General features: G+C 37.9%; 1 long non-coding RNA gene across 1 annotated transcript; it reads left to right on the top strand.

Moving 5' to 3' along the window:
• Window positions 1-6,761: 6,761 nt before the first annotated feature.
• Window positions 6,762-13,717, top strand: LOC145312279 (uncharacterized). The gene is made up of 6 exons (XR_013876979.1): window positions 6,762-6,987; window positions 7,630-7,701; window positions 8,423-8,482; window positions 9,241-9,327; window positions 11,086-11,142; window positions 11,816-13,717. It is a non-coding gene; the product is annotated as an uncharacterized LOC145312279 (long non-coding RNA).
• The last annotated feature ends 547 nt before the right edge of the window (window positions 13,718-14,264 follow it).

Here is a 14,264-nt window from a genome sequence, read left to right as displayed (position 1 = left end):
TACAACAAAAATCTCTGTTTTATTTTTAGTCTTCAATGGCTTTAATTTTCTTATTATTGAAGCTAGAAGAACAATTTTTTCTGAATATGTTTATGTTTATGTAAATTTTATATTAGAAATCTCAAAACATAAATTTTGGCGGTGGCAGCAGTACTTGGCAGCTGCCAGCCGCAAACCGATGGTTGGCAGGTAAACGGCAACAGATTTTATGAAAGTGTAATATGTCATGAAGATATATAAAAAAGCTTAAGTTTAAAATTTGAAATCTTCAAGTAAAAATTTGTGGTCACAGGAACCGTTTAAAGATATCTGGAGACCTGGAGGTTCAGGACTTGCAGGATTATACCTGGAACCTGAAATCGACTTAAACACCTATATTACATATGAGGATGTACGACTATAGGATAGTTTAGTATTAAATAACATGAAATGCTTTGTTTAGGTAAAAAAATATTTTTACTTTTTACCTAAATGACCTTACCAGATTTGCTGTGCCCGCAATGAAGGAGGTATTAAAAAAATTTCAACTCTCAGTTATGTGTCATACCCATATTTCAAAAGTCACACAGTTATAGCCCTCTACCTTTTATACACAGAAAAATGGATAGGATAAAAATCAGAGGGGGGGGGGGGGAGTCATTCAACGCCACCTCCCCGCCAATCCTCCAACCGTTAGAGAATGATATTACAGATTAGAGTAATAATAGTTAATTAGATTTATTTACTAAGCTTTTTTTGTCTGTAGCAAAGGATCTTGCTAATTGCTGAACTGATATGGTTCTCCTTTAGAGTGAAGCTTCTTATAAGTCCCAGGGTGGTTTTAGGCTGTTTAATTTTTATAAAAAAAGTTGTTGTACGGTTTTAAGTTATTTTTCTGCACTTTCATGTCCCTTCTAATATATATACCTAGATACTAGGGACGCAGACGCTAGTATAATATAAAACACCAGTTGATGAAGAAATTTTTTTTGAGGGAATAGTCCCTTTCGTGGCAACGCCCCTTAAGGAGCAATTATTCGTATTTTCACAGTAGCGTATCTCCTATTTCTAGCCCCTCGCGGGGGACTCTAACCTTGTGGGGCCAATTGCCTTACTGACGTATGAGGGGATGTACAGACAGACCGGAATACGAGTATAGAGTAGCTTCGATACAATTAAATATCAATAATATAACAAAGGTATTTCTAAAAAATACAATATTTATTAAGCAATTAAACTGGTTAGAATAGGCAGATTAATGGGATTATTATTATAGGATATATTTAATATGATATCAATTAAAGGCTTGGACGTCTCGTTTTCTGTACAGGACAGAAAACCACGTGCACAGGAATATGGGACTAAGACTGTCGACAACCTAGCATATAGGTATACAGTCTACCAAGTGCAAGCTGATGGAGAGATGTTCTCACAAGGCCTGCATAAAATCAACTAGCCCCTCAACACAGCAGGATGGAGTATAGTGGCGGTTACAAGTGGAGGTCTGACTCAGCCAGAGAAGTATAGGAATGTGGACAGGGATGGAGATGCATAAACTTGAATGGTGAATACCACACTCGCCTCCTTCTGAGGGAATATGAAATATTCCCTCACAGTTGACCTGCACGCCTGCTTCTGCGGGTTGCTGTTGTACTCGCAGGTTCTTCGATTGCGGCCATAGCCCTCTTTACGATATCAACAGGATTGGGTTCTGAGGAAGTAGGATCTTCTGGAGCTGCTGGAAGCTCTGGAGCAACAGCATTCTGGAGGGCCAACACGCCCTCGCAGGGAGCCGTGGCCACTGGATCTTCAGAGACAGCGCCAGCCTGTGGATTAACAGGCAGATCAATTCCAGATGGAAAGAGCTCACTGATTTGAGCATCGAGCTCTGTGTCACTGTTTTCCTCTGCAGGATCCAGGACCTCGGGATTGCCTTCTCTATCGGTGGGCCTGTACTCATCAGAGCACTCAGAACCGCCATAGTGGGAAACCAGCTCAACTCCATCATCATCTGGCCGGGATACGTCCTCAGCGGGAAGGGATGCCTCTATGGTCGCCACATTCTGCCCAGGTACATTCATAATATTACAACGAGTATTAATATATTTAATTACCCTGTCAGAGTTTTGGTCCAACAATCGACTAGTGGCCTCAATAACAGTGGTCATTCGTGATTTTAACTCAACGGTCGAGTCCTCAGAGACAGTGCGAATTTTTTCGCGCAAAGTTTTGCGGTTCCGCAGTAATTCTGCGGAAATTTCAATAAGGCGCTTGCCATGTTGTATATATGCTTTCTCAACGAATGAAGCATTGCTAGCAATTTTAGATTCCAGGCTTCTCTGGAAGGGGAGAAGAGCTTCCTCCATTGCTTCTTTTACGGTGGAGGATAGGACTTTTTTCCATTCCTCAGCACTCACCCAAAAAGCTTTAGGCTCAATTTTGCTTTCTGCTAATGTCTCTTTCTTTTTAGGGGGTAATGGAGGCGGTTGAGTTTCCACCTTAGCCTTCTTGGCTGCTGGGCCGCCGCTGCCTGTTGGTGTTGGCGGACGTTTTTCTACCACTTTTGGGGCTGATTTTACGGCGACTACCTCTAGTTCAGGTGAGGCACTACGTTTTGGTGGCGATTCCACCCGATTTTTTTGCGGTTCCCCTCCCCTAGGTATCATATTTTGTTCCATTAGAGGCCTGGCCCTAGGCCTGGCTTTATCGGGATATTCGTTGGCCTCTAAATTTTTAGCCTGCCGCAATTTTTCTTGCAATTCAAGGAGTTCCTTTGGAACATCTTTTCCCGCGGTGCGGTAAACGTGGATCGATTTTGAGACACATTGAAGTTCACTGAGGTTTTCAGGGTTGCGTGGCGGTTTTACTCGAGGCTGATACCTGTTCTCGTCAGGTTCATAGTAGGCTTCCTCAGGGCCGCCCTGGGGATAGCCATGATTGCTGTCGTAATAATAGTCCTCTTCATTGTAGAAGGGTGCCTCTTCATATCCTCGACGGTATGAAGAGTGACCGGCCCCATGGGAGTGGTGGAAACCCCTTGAAAAATTCCGCCTGGGATATCCTAAAATAAAAATAATAAACTTAAAATTAAGGGTCATTAATTCCTTATACCGAATAAGGAAATATTTTTACAAAGACGACCTTTAGGGACGACAATCTTATAGGTATATATGTCTGTTTACAGGTCGTCCGTTTTTTTGGAGATTAGTTTTCCCCATTATTTGTAAAATCCCGTAATTCATGTGTTTCACTCGTACCTCCTGCTTTGTACGCGTGAATTTTGGTGCAGGCTAATATATAGATGATAAAAACGACGCATAATAACGACCCTATTCCTGTAAGGATGGCTGCTACTACAAGCACTATATGATACCAAGTACTAGATAGAAAATCAACCACCTTATGATACGTTTGAATAAACCAGGAGTCGGTTATTTTTACTTCAAAATTATTGGAGTCCGCGGCAAGTTGGCTGAGGTATAATTCCTCGGCACTTTCTGAGAAATTAGTTTTTTCTAGGCTTTGCCAAGAATGATAAAGAAATAGGCTAATCAGTTTATCCATAAGATATTGGTTTACATTTAATATTTGCATACCCTGCCCTTGATTCCCAAGGAATTTTCCTTGGTACAAATGTAAGAAAATTGGATTTTCGGAACATTTAGTCGGAGTTAAATGGGTGGTGTTAACCAATCTGCGTTAAAATGGTGATATCCCCATAGTCTTATTATTGATTGAAACCGAGAAATGATCCACAAAATAGGGTAAATTTTCTCCCAAAGAAACATTGATTTTAAGGTTATCGCACTGTATTACCAGATCCAGTTCACCGAGCGCCCTAACTAGTTTTTTACGATGGGTCTGAATACTACTTTTAGACAGAAAGTGGTTCTGTAAACAGCGAGTTTCGGGGACAATTAATTTACTATATTGTTGGTAGGAATAGAAAATCTCTAGTGGTAGCATGTCATCTTTTTCCTTAGCGTTGAAAAGTGGGAAATATGGTTTTACAGAGTTTCTGAACCATACCATTAAGTTATCAATATTAGTTCTGTAATAAGATAATTCGGGAATTAGATTTTCAAAATGTTTTTTATCTTTAAGTTCCAACGCTAGCGTAATTTGGGGATCGATCACTAGATATTTTTGGTCACCTTGTTCTCCTTCAAATGTAAACAATGAAAAATTAAAGATGTCTACCGTTCGCCAAGGAGAAGTGAATTTTTGTGCGTTATCAGATTTATCATCCGAGATAATTCTATCGTAGCCTATTCTAAGATTGTGATCTAGACAATTGTTTCCCACCCAGTGACTGCCCAGGTAACAGCCCGCTTTTGTTTGTAATAATTCAACAGGCTCAGCCTGGACCCCTATTTGTTTTTCCTCAAATGTCCCAGGGATAAAAATGCCGTTAATGGTTACGCCGTGTCCCTCGCAGGCGGGGTCGATGCCGTTAAGGAGGTCGTTAGGGTAAGTAAGCGTCCCGTTTACCAGGAAACGCGTGTATGACATCTGGTGTTCATACACTGAGACTGATTTTCCTTCAAAGTTAAATATTTTAGTTTTGGACATGGTGTAACAGTCTTCATAAGTTACGAGGCTCGGTATCTCCACGAGTGCTGGAGCAGCGAGGTGGATGTGACTATATCTGCCACAATACCAGTAATGAGTACTGGTTCGGAGGTGGCAACGAATTCCAGGTATAATTTTTCTTTCAACCTTTTGAAGTAGGTGAAATTGTTTTTGTTCAATATTGGTAATATTAAGAAACGCAGCGCATTCAGAGATTTTCAAACGCGGGTTTTCGTTTGCTACACATTGAGTCGCATCTATTTGTATTATTTCGGACGCATTTGATTTTGCCAAAATAATAAAAAGCCCCAAGAATCCCAAAATAAATTTACCTCGAGCTCCTGGTGCCTTTGCCAAATGATGCTGCATTTTATTTTTATGCTTCTTGTTTTTCTCTGAAATATGTTAATTAGTTAGTTTTAACATATATATTTTTTTGTTTATTTTCGTTATTATACATACGTAGATTAAGCTATATACATTTGCCACCTTGGTTTTATATAATTATACATTTTATATACATTTTATTTCTTCCTTTTAATTGGGTTATGCAGTCCGATTTGGACATGTATGCGGTTATCCCCCCCTTGTGACCTAGTTTTTCTTTCTTCTTCTAATATATATTTGGGTACTATGCTTTGTTTGTTAACATTAATAACCTTTTCAGGGCTGGATTGTTTGGGTCGTTGTGCGAAGAAAGAAGCCTCGGACGGGACGGTTTCTTCTAAGAAACTATTTTCGACGTGGATGTTAGGACCGGATGACCGATCTGCGCCAGGGGGTTCTTGGTCTTTGGGCTGTGACTCAAATGGTGAGTTTTTTTCCATTATATCCCCTCCCCCATCACAATCCACCTCCCCTTGGGGTAAGTCCTGACTAATTTCAGGGTTTTCTTCTATAAAATCGTCACTATCGTTATCTAGGTAGGTAAAATCGTCGTTTTCCATACCTTTATTATCGTTTATTTCGGTTTGTCCGGTATTATCTATGGTCAGTGTTATTTCCTCAGACGGGACAATTTCCTCAATTGGAAAGACGTTAAAGGAAAGTGTTTCCCCCAATAAATCTACTTTAGAATCTATTTTTCGTATTTTATCTCTACTAACAACTTGGTTAGTTTTTATTGGGTTTGATCCAAAGGGACTGAGTTCAAAAAGGGCCTCTGAGAATTTTTTTGTTACAATAAAAGGACCCCCATAGAAAGATTGCAATTTTTTACTGACCCCTATCTTGACTAGGTTAAAAAAAGCAAAGCATACGTCGTTAACGAAAAGGGGAGATGAAGCCTTTCTAGATTTATTTTGAAACTCTAGATAGATTTTAGATTTTTTGGAAACCTGTGCAATAATTTCTTCCAAATTTTTTAGGTAGTTTAAGTAAGACCTGCAATCAATGTCTTGCCTGTTCTGCAGGATTGGAGAAAAGAAATCGAGATTAAGAGTTGGTTGTCTGCCGAACATAAGGTAATATGGCGTATACCCCGTTCTTCTAGACGTACTAGAGTTAATTACAAAAGTGGTCAAAGCTAATTTTCTTGCCCAGTCTTTACTTTCGAATCGGTCATCAGATCTTAGACCTGCATAAATGCTTTGATTATGCCTTTCACATGGGTTACTATTAGGGTTTCTTGGGGGAATAAGTTTAGTTTCGATACCTAATTCATCCATAACTTTTTTGAAAACTTCCCCAGTAAAATTTGTTCCCCTGTCACTCCTCAATGACCGAAATAAGCCGTAGGTGGGTACCACCTGTTCAAGGATAACTTTCACCGTGCTTTCCACGGTGGCGTCCTTGATGGGGTGGGCGATTATGTACCTAGAGAATAGGTCAACTAGGATAAATATGTAGCGGACATGTTGTCCTTGAAAGTAGTTAGGGGTTAAAGGACCGATAAGGTCTACTGATACCTGGCCAAAAATCTCGTGACTAATGGCTGAATGGGTGATGGGTTGTTTATGTTTAGGTACCTGTCCTATTTTTCTTAGGCAGGTGATACAATTTTTAATGCGTGATTCAACAAACTTATTAATTCCTATAAGGAAGAATCTTTCATTTATCTTGCGTATTGTTTCGTTAACCCCCTTGTGACCTATAATATTATTATGTGCTAATTCAAAAACTTTATTATATAATCCAATGGGTACGACGGGTCTTTCAATGAATGTTCCATTGCTAAGAGGTTGTCTGAATATTAGAAGTCCTTCCATAACGTATAAATGTTCTATTAATTTAAAAAGGACCTCTTTCCGGCCGGTTAGTTCTGCTCTTTCAAAACTCGACAACTTCTTTTTTTCGAATATCCACCTACGAATGTCAGATAATATTTGATCTTTTTGTGTTTCAGATTGCCAGGCATTGTGCACACCGACTTCCGACGCCGCATGTAACTCAAAAATCTGGTCTTGGTAGGGGCAATCCTGTTCATAAGGATCCAAGGTAAATGAGCTAGTACATTTTTCACAATCTGTTTTGCCATTTTTTGTAATGAACTAAGGAAATCGAATCTGTACGCACAATAAAGTTTCTAAATCTTAAATAATGAAGAAAGGTTTTAAGAACAAATACTAGGCATGCTAATTCGCCTTTATAACTTGGATAATTTTTCTCTGCCCCGTTACATTTTTTGGAACATATTCCAATAATTCTTTCTTCCCCCCCCTGTTTTTGGCTGAGAATTCCAGCGAAATAACTTGTAGAAAAATCTACATCTACTATAAAGGGGTTTGGGTTATCCCACTGGGGATAGCCTTTACTTATAGAATTTGAGAACATATTTATGAAATTTTCCCAATCTTTTGATAGGGAATCGGTCCATTCGATAACTTTATCGTTTCTGTGTTCATCTAGGGTACAAGAGTTTTTTGCATAGGATGGGAAATAGGCCCTATAATAATTGGAGAAGCCCAGGAAACGCTGGAGTTCCTTGCCTGTCCTGGGCCTGCTCCAATTTTTAATCTGTTCTAAATATGCGGGGTTCATTTTAAGTCCTTGGGAACTGACTATATGACCTAAATATGTGCATTCGGATGTGAAAAATTTACATTTGGCTAGATTTAACTTAAGTTTTGCTATTTTTAGGACTCCGAAGAGTTTTCTGAGATGCTTCAGATGTTCCTCAACATTCTTTGAGAATATAATAAGATCATCAAGGTAAGAAATTATAAATTCGTACAAGCCAGGGATAAGGGTTAGGACTCTGTCCATCAAATGGCAGAAAACACTTGGCGCGTTACACAGTCCGAACGGCAGTTTCTTGAAAAGATACTGCCGGTTAAGGGCTGTGAACGCTGTCAAGTGTTTACTTTCCTCCGAAATGGCTAGCGCATGGAAGGCGCTAGTCAAGTCGAGGGTGGTAAATACATTGCCAGTGCCTAATTTTTCTAAATTACTAGAAATCAAGGGAAGGGGCCAGTTAATTTTTCGTGTTACACTATTAAGCGCACGAAAATCGATTACGAACCTAAGTTTACCTTCCCCCCCAGCCGTTGGTTTTTTCTTTACCGCAAAGATTGGGGAGGACCACTCGCTGTAGCCCTCCTCAATGACGCCCCCCCTTAACCAATTTTCAATTTGTTCTTTTAATTTGGCTTCGTACAATGGGTTTAATTGAATGTTTCTAGCCTTAGTGGGTTTAGCCCCGGGGATCAAGTCTATTTTATACTGTAAGAGATCGCAGTTACCGATATCGGCATCGTCAACCGAAAATATATCGAAATGATCAAGGCATAATTTTACTACCTTTTCCTTCATCCCTGGGTTATTTTTGATAAGATCACTATTTTCTAAGTTTAATTTTTCTTTAATGAATTTAATTCTTTTAAGAAGTGTAGTTCCTGACAATTCATTTATTTGATTAATATTTTTATTGCAGGAATTTGGGGAATCCGATTCGAATTCAAAGCAATATCCAACTTTAACGTTATTCAATAAGGTAATATTTTCCTGCTAAATTAACAAAATTTACCCAACATTCTCCCTTCTCATTTACATTATAAATACCCTCCATAAGCATCAACCCGTTATGGCTTGTCATTTTAGAATTGTTTGGGGATATATACAGCTTCCTATTTTTTTGGTGGATAGGTATTGTTATTACCGTTGTATTCCCCCCCGGCAAGAATGTTGTTTTCCTTGCTAATTTTACGCATGTTTTATTTTGTTTTAATGTCCCAGTCCCCCCCTGGTTACTCCAATTTATACCTGGGATAAGGGAGTTTTGTTCTGTATGAACATTGTTTGTAGGAATTAAGGGTATGTTTTTACTCTCTTCAACTATGTTAATTGTTGAATTTTCTATTGGAATTTGCTCGCCAGTGGGGAGCTCAAATGAAAACTTATCTAGTAACAAATTAATTCGATTAACTTTAAGAAATTCATATCCTAGATTTATAATTTTAGAGGTCGTTTCAGGGATGTAAAATGTTTCTTCGAATATTTTATCTGATCCATTAAAGCTGAATTTTAAGTTTACGTGTCCTATGATATTTACTGGTTTTAAATCTACAGACAGAGCGCTAAGATTGGCAGGGGTGAATGTGATTTTATTATCATCTAAGATTTCTTTAGAAATAAGGGACCTAAAGTTGTTTCCTGTATCCACTAAAGCGTGTTGCAGGAATTCCCCCCCCACGGGATTAAGAACTTTTAGTTTTGCACAGATAGGCATTATAAAATAAATTATATTTTTAGTCGAAGCCTAAGATGCATATTTTCCAAGATCCCAACCCCAGAGGTTAGACGATGGTAATCCTCACACAGAGATTTCCTGTGTTCCAGGTATAGTTGTCTGTTGAATCTTTTTAAATAATGAAATGTTTTAACAATATGGTTAATTGTTAAAATAATTTTATATAACTTTCTGGGTTTCATTAAGTTTTATTAAGCGCTTTTTAGCTCTAGAAATTTCTTAATAAGCATAAGAATGTTAATAGTTCTAAAGAAACTACTAAATTTTAATACGGGTCCTTATTTATATACTTGGATATATGATAAAAACCTATCGGAGTAAAATTGAACTAAAAAGTTTTCGAAAGTTTGAAAGGCTACAAAGTAGCTTAAAAATAAGTGTTCAGCTTGTAACTAACAAGACATTAAAAACAGACTGAATTATTTTTTTGACTTCTATCTGTATTTATACAAAATATAGTTGTACTAGTTAGTACTTGATTCACAATATTAAATAATATAAAGTTAGCGCTGAATTACAGCTCAAAAAATATTAGATATGACTAATATAATAAAGAGGATCAACCATGACTGATTTATTATTCTGATATTGTTAGTATTTATACTTAATTTTTCCACCTATGGGGTAGAACAAGTTTATGTATTTACTAAAGTATAATTAATGCTGAAGTCAGCCTCAAAAAATAAGAAGTGGTTTGTGGTAACTGCTTTGTTCGTAACTGGCCTTGATTAATAATATACATTCACTTTTATATAGTGGCCTTTTATTCCGCTGGTAATCCTAGCGGAAACTAATAGAACTAGGTTAATTTTATTCTGCTAGTAATCCTAGCGGAAAATAATTTAATCAAAATGTTTAAGATTTTATTAATCACGTTTTAAGTGACTTAAGTTTTTAATTTTTAACTGCTGCTTGATTGCAGCTCAAAAAATCAGAGAGGAAAAGATAATTAAAAATCTTCCTGAACAACTGAATTAGATTTGGATATTCGCTCGTATTTATACAGATTTTCCAGTAGACCCCCCCCCTTTTTATATGGATTCCTATTTATATGGACCGCGGTAGCACTCGAGGCGACATCTTTCGGATACATAATAAATTAAATATAGTTCTATTATTGTCACTGTACAAAATACAATAATATTTACCCATATGAATCCGTTATTATACATAATTGCTGAAGTATTTCAGCTACAAAAATCAGAGGCTAAAAGTGTGCAACTTTCAGATAAAATTGATACTGAGGATTTAGCTCAAAAATCATTGTTTATATACAGATAATTCGCTTAAGGTCCCCTAACGGTTAAAAATTGAACTAGAATGTTTTAGATTCTTATATATATACACTCAAGATATACGATATTTACATTTTAGATAGATCATGCGATATTAAAAATAAATACTACTAAATAGAAAATAGGTATTCACTTGTTGGCTTCTTTATAAAGACTATTGAATTTAAAAAAAAATGGAAATATTAAGTGCATGTGAAATGCTCCTCAGGTTACCTCCCTATTTCCCCCCAACTTCCTGTATCAGCTACATTTGGATAGGGAAAGGAGGGGAAGGAGTTTTTTTTGTGTTGCTTAGTCATACTTAATAATAACAATTTGTTTTATTTTTTCGCGCCAAAGCATTGCCTGGCAAGGGATATTTGATATTAAGGAATTTGCAAGTTTAGCTTGACATGGGATATTTTGTTTATCTTTCATATCAAAATATGAAATTCATTCAGCAAATTTTTATTTTCTGGGATAGGGACAATTAATATCGCATATATCCATTTATTTTTTACATATAATGGACGTGATTTTTAACAATCGCTTGTACATGTTTATCTATTTCAGATTCATCGCTGGCTTCCTGATCCATTTGGTTGATAGTTTTACGCGCATACTGCTCAGGTATTTTATTACTATTACCTGGAGCTTTTCTAGGTGGGGTGAATTTACTCCGTGTTTTACCAAAGCGGGACTCAGGATGTGGGGGCTCCCCAGCCTTCTTTTTGTTGCAATTCTGCACTACATGGCCAGGGATATTACAATGCCAGCATTTAATATTTTTACTCCTCCCATTAAAGGCTCCTATAACGCCCTCGATTTGATCCCAAGCAATAGGATCATCCTCATGATCTACCCAAGAGGGAACCTCGTCAGGTTCTTCGATTAAGTTTTCCTTATACACTGCCGTGTTAGTGGGGGTATTATCTTCGATAATGCTGATTATGGGTTGTTTTTTCGTTTCCGCAGAATTTTTAGGTAGGAACATTTCCATGGCTTGGGAATAGCAAGCCGAAAGGTTTTCCTTGCTAATATGGCCAGACCCATCCCAATTAACGTATCTTTGTCCGAGGTTAATAAGTTTATTTAAGTAAGCGTTGTAATCGTCTAAAAAATGCATACTCTCAACGTAATTGGCCATGTCCATGGCAAGGTTGGTATACAGCAGATTTTTGTTAACGTTAAGATAGAATTCTTTCCACTTCTTTTTAGGTATGAGGCCAGGATTCATGAGTTTAAACACCCTAAGTTTGTTTTCAAAATAGGTGTCAAGGGGTTGATTAGTCTCCTGTTTTAGGTTGTAGAAGTACTGCGAGGCTACTTCTGGATCCGAGAAAGGAGTGACCAGCCTCCTAATCATCAGGTAATAACTTAAGGCAGATAAGGCCTGATTTCTTTCAGGCGTAATTAGGTCTCCTAATCGTTCCCCTCTAGAGTCATAAATTCGCTGGTATAAAATATCCTTAAAAAGGATTGGGTCACAGATTCTGTATGTCTTTGCAACCCTCCACAAATTAGAAAAGAAATTATCAAAGTCGGCCCTGCCGTCCCACCTAGGGGCATCCCTCGCAAAATCGGAATCCCATTTTTGTCCCTTAATAAAGCATTCTTTAATAAAATCATCGTCGGCGGCGCTAGTTGTTGCCGTCGCGGGTGTGCCTGTGCCTGGTGTGTTTCTTGTAGAGGGTCTTGTTGCTACATTGGGTGCAGACCGTGTAGGTCTACGGAGGGGCTCTAACGACTTAATCCTATCAGGGATAAAGGGAAACCTTTCTAATAAGGTTTTTTCGTATTCCGTTAGAGAAGTTTCTCTTACATTCATCCAATTGTCATTATCCGCCGGACCTACAAAGCCTACAATTGAATAGGCCATACAGCCTGGGGCTGTAATTCTATCCTTGGCGACCCATTCGGTCACGTTTATCCTTTGTTGGACCGATAGCCGGTCATAAAAAGTGGCATTAATCGAATCATCACCTATGGTGTTAAAATGAGTCGTGTTAAGACTTTCGTTTAACGTTTTTTCCGCAAACAATGGGCCAAGATTTCCGTCCGCTGGGAGTTTTGATACTCTACGTTTTAGGTCTAAGATGTCGGTATCGGCTAATAATCTGCGATGTGATTCCGTGTCCTTAAACCCTGCCCATTTTGTTTCTATTTCGAGCTTCATAATCTCGGATTCTTGTTTTATTATATCTCTATAATGTGACGAGTATTCGTTTAACTTAACATTTAACGCTTCCGTTATGAGTTCTTTGATTTTTTCAGGGGAAAGCGGGTCTGACTGCGGCTGCGAGGTACCAGGGACGGCCGAAGCCGGCGGAGCCGGCGGAGTTTTGGTTTTATCATCCCCCTTCTTGGCATTATCGGTCATGGTGCTGGAGTGTAGTGTTCGTTAACACTGCTTTGTCTACCACGAACTTTTTTAAGAACTTGGGAATATCCCTTTCTTCCTGTTTTAAGGAGAAAATATGGAAATGTGTGAAATTAAATACTAGTGTGAAAATAAAAGGCGGGTTCCTTTTTATCTTTATTTGGCAGTTTGCCACGAAATAATTATTAGAAATATTCTGTAACAAATTGTTACTATAAACTGTTTCCGTGAATAAACTTAGTTATCAGGAAAATATTAATTTCACTTTGCAATCGAAGCTACTTTACAGTTTAATTTTGTCTGTACGTTAATAATTATCTATACCTTCCCCCCTCAAAAATTGAGTGGTAGACAAGACTGCGCCAAAATGACGTATGAGGGGATGTACAGACAGACCGGAATACGAGTATAGAGTAGCTTCGATACAATTAAATATCAATAATATAACAAAGGTATTTCTAAAAAATACAATATTTATTAAGCAATTAAACTGGTTAGAATAGGCAGATTAATGGGATTATTATTATAGGATATATTTAATATGATATCAATTAAAGGCTTGGACGTCTCGTTTTCTGTACAGGACAGAAAACCACGTGCACAGGAATATGGGACTAAGACTGTCGACAACCTAGCATATAGGTATACAGTCTACCAAGTGCAAGCTGATGGAGAGATGTTCTCACAAGGCCTGCATAAAATCAACTAGCCCCTCAACACAGCAGGATGGAGTATAGTGGCGGTTACAAGTGGAGGTCTGACTCAGCCAGAGAAGTATAGGAATGTGGACAGGGATGGAGATGCATAAACTTGAATGGTGAATACCACATTACCCTGCGGGGAAATCACCTTACCAAATATAACCTAACCTAACCTAAATAAATAGCCACGAAAGGGACTATATCCTTTTTTGATACTTTAATATGTAGTAATTTGGCCGGTTATCCGGCCGGATATCCGGTAATTTGGCCGGATAACCGGATATTTGCCGGATATCCGGCGTTGGCCGGATATCCGGCATTTGAAATTAGCCGGATATCCGGTATCCGGAATCCGACCAAAAAAATATCCGGCCCAACCCTACGTACTATTATTTATTGCATTAACTTATCTTTTACCCTGAATTTGAAATGCAATAAAAACTCTAGATAAACAACCCCTTAGTTAGACTTATAGTTACTCAGTCTAAGAATAATTCAACAAAATATTAAAAAAAGAAGATTTTCTATATTTTGGGTCGGTTCGTCCGTACGTCCGTGAGGGATAGCTCTTTTTTAATTAATTTAGACATGCTGATTTTTTGTATTTATTAATTATCCTAGTCATCTAGTTTTAAAACAATGATTCCTAGGACAACAACGAAGCATCTTTA

The sequence above is a fragment of the Acartia tonsa genome, chromosome 2 (assembly GCF_053477335.1).
Source record: "Acartia tonsa isolate MP-2025a chromosome 2, ASM5347733v1, whole genome shotgun sequence".
In the NCBI taxonomy this organism is placed as follows: Eukaryota; Metazoa; Arthropoda; class Copepoda; order Calanoida; family Acartiidae; genus Acartia; species Acartia tonsa.
This window is presented reverse-complemented; position numbering and strand designations above follow the sequence as displayed.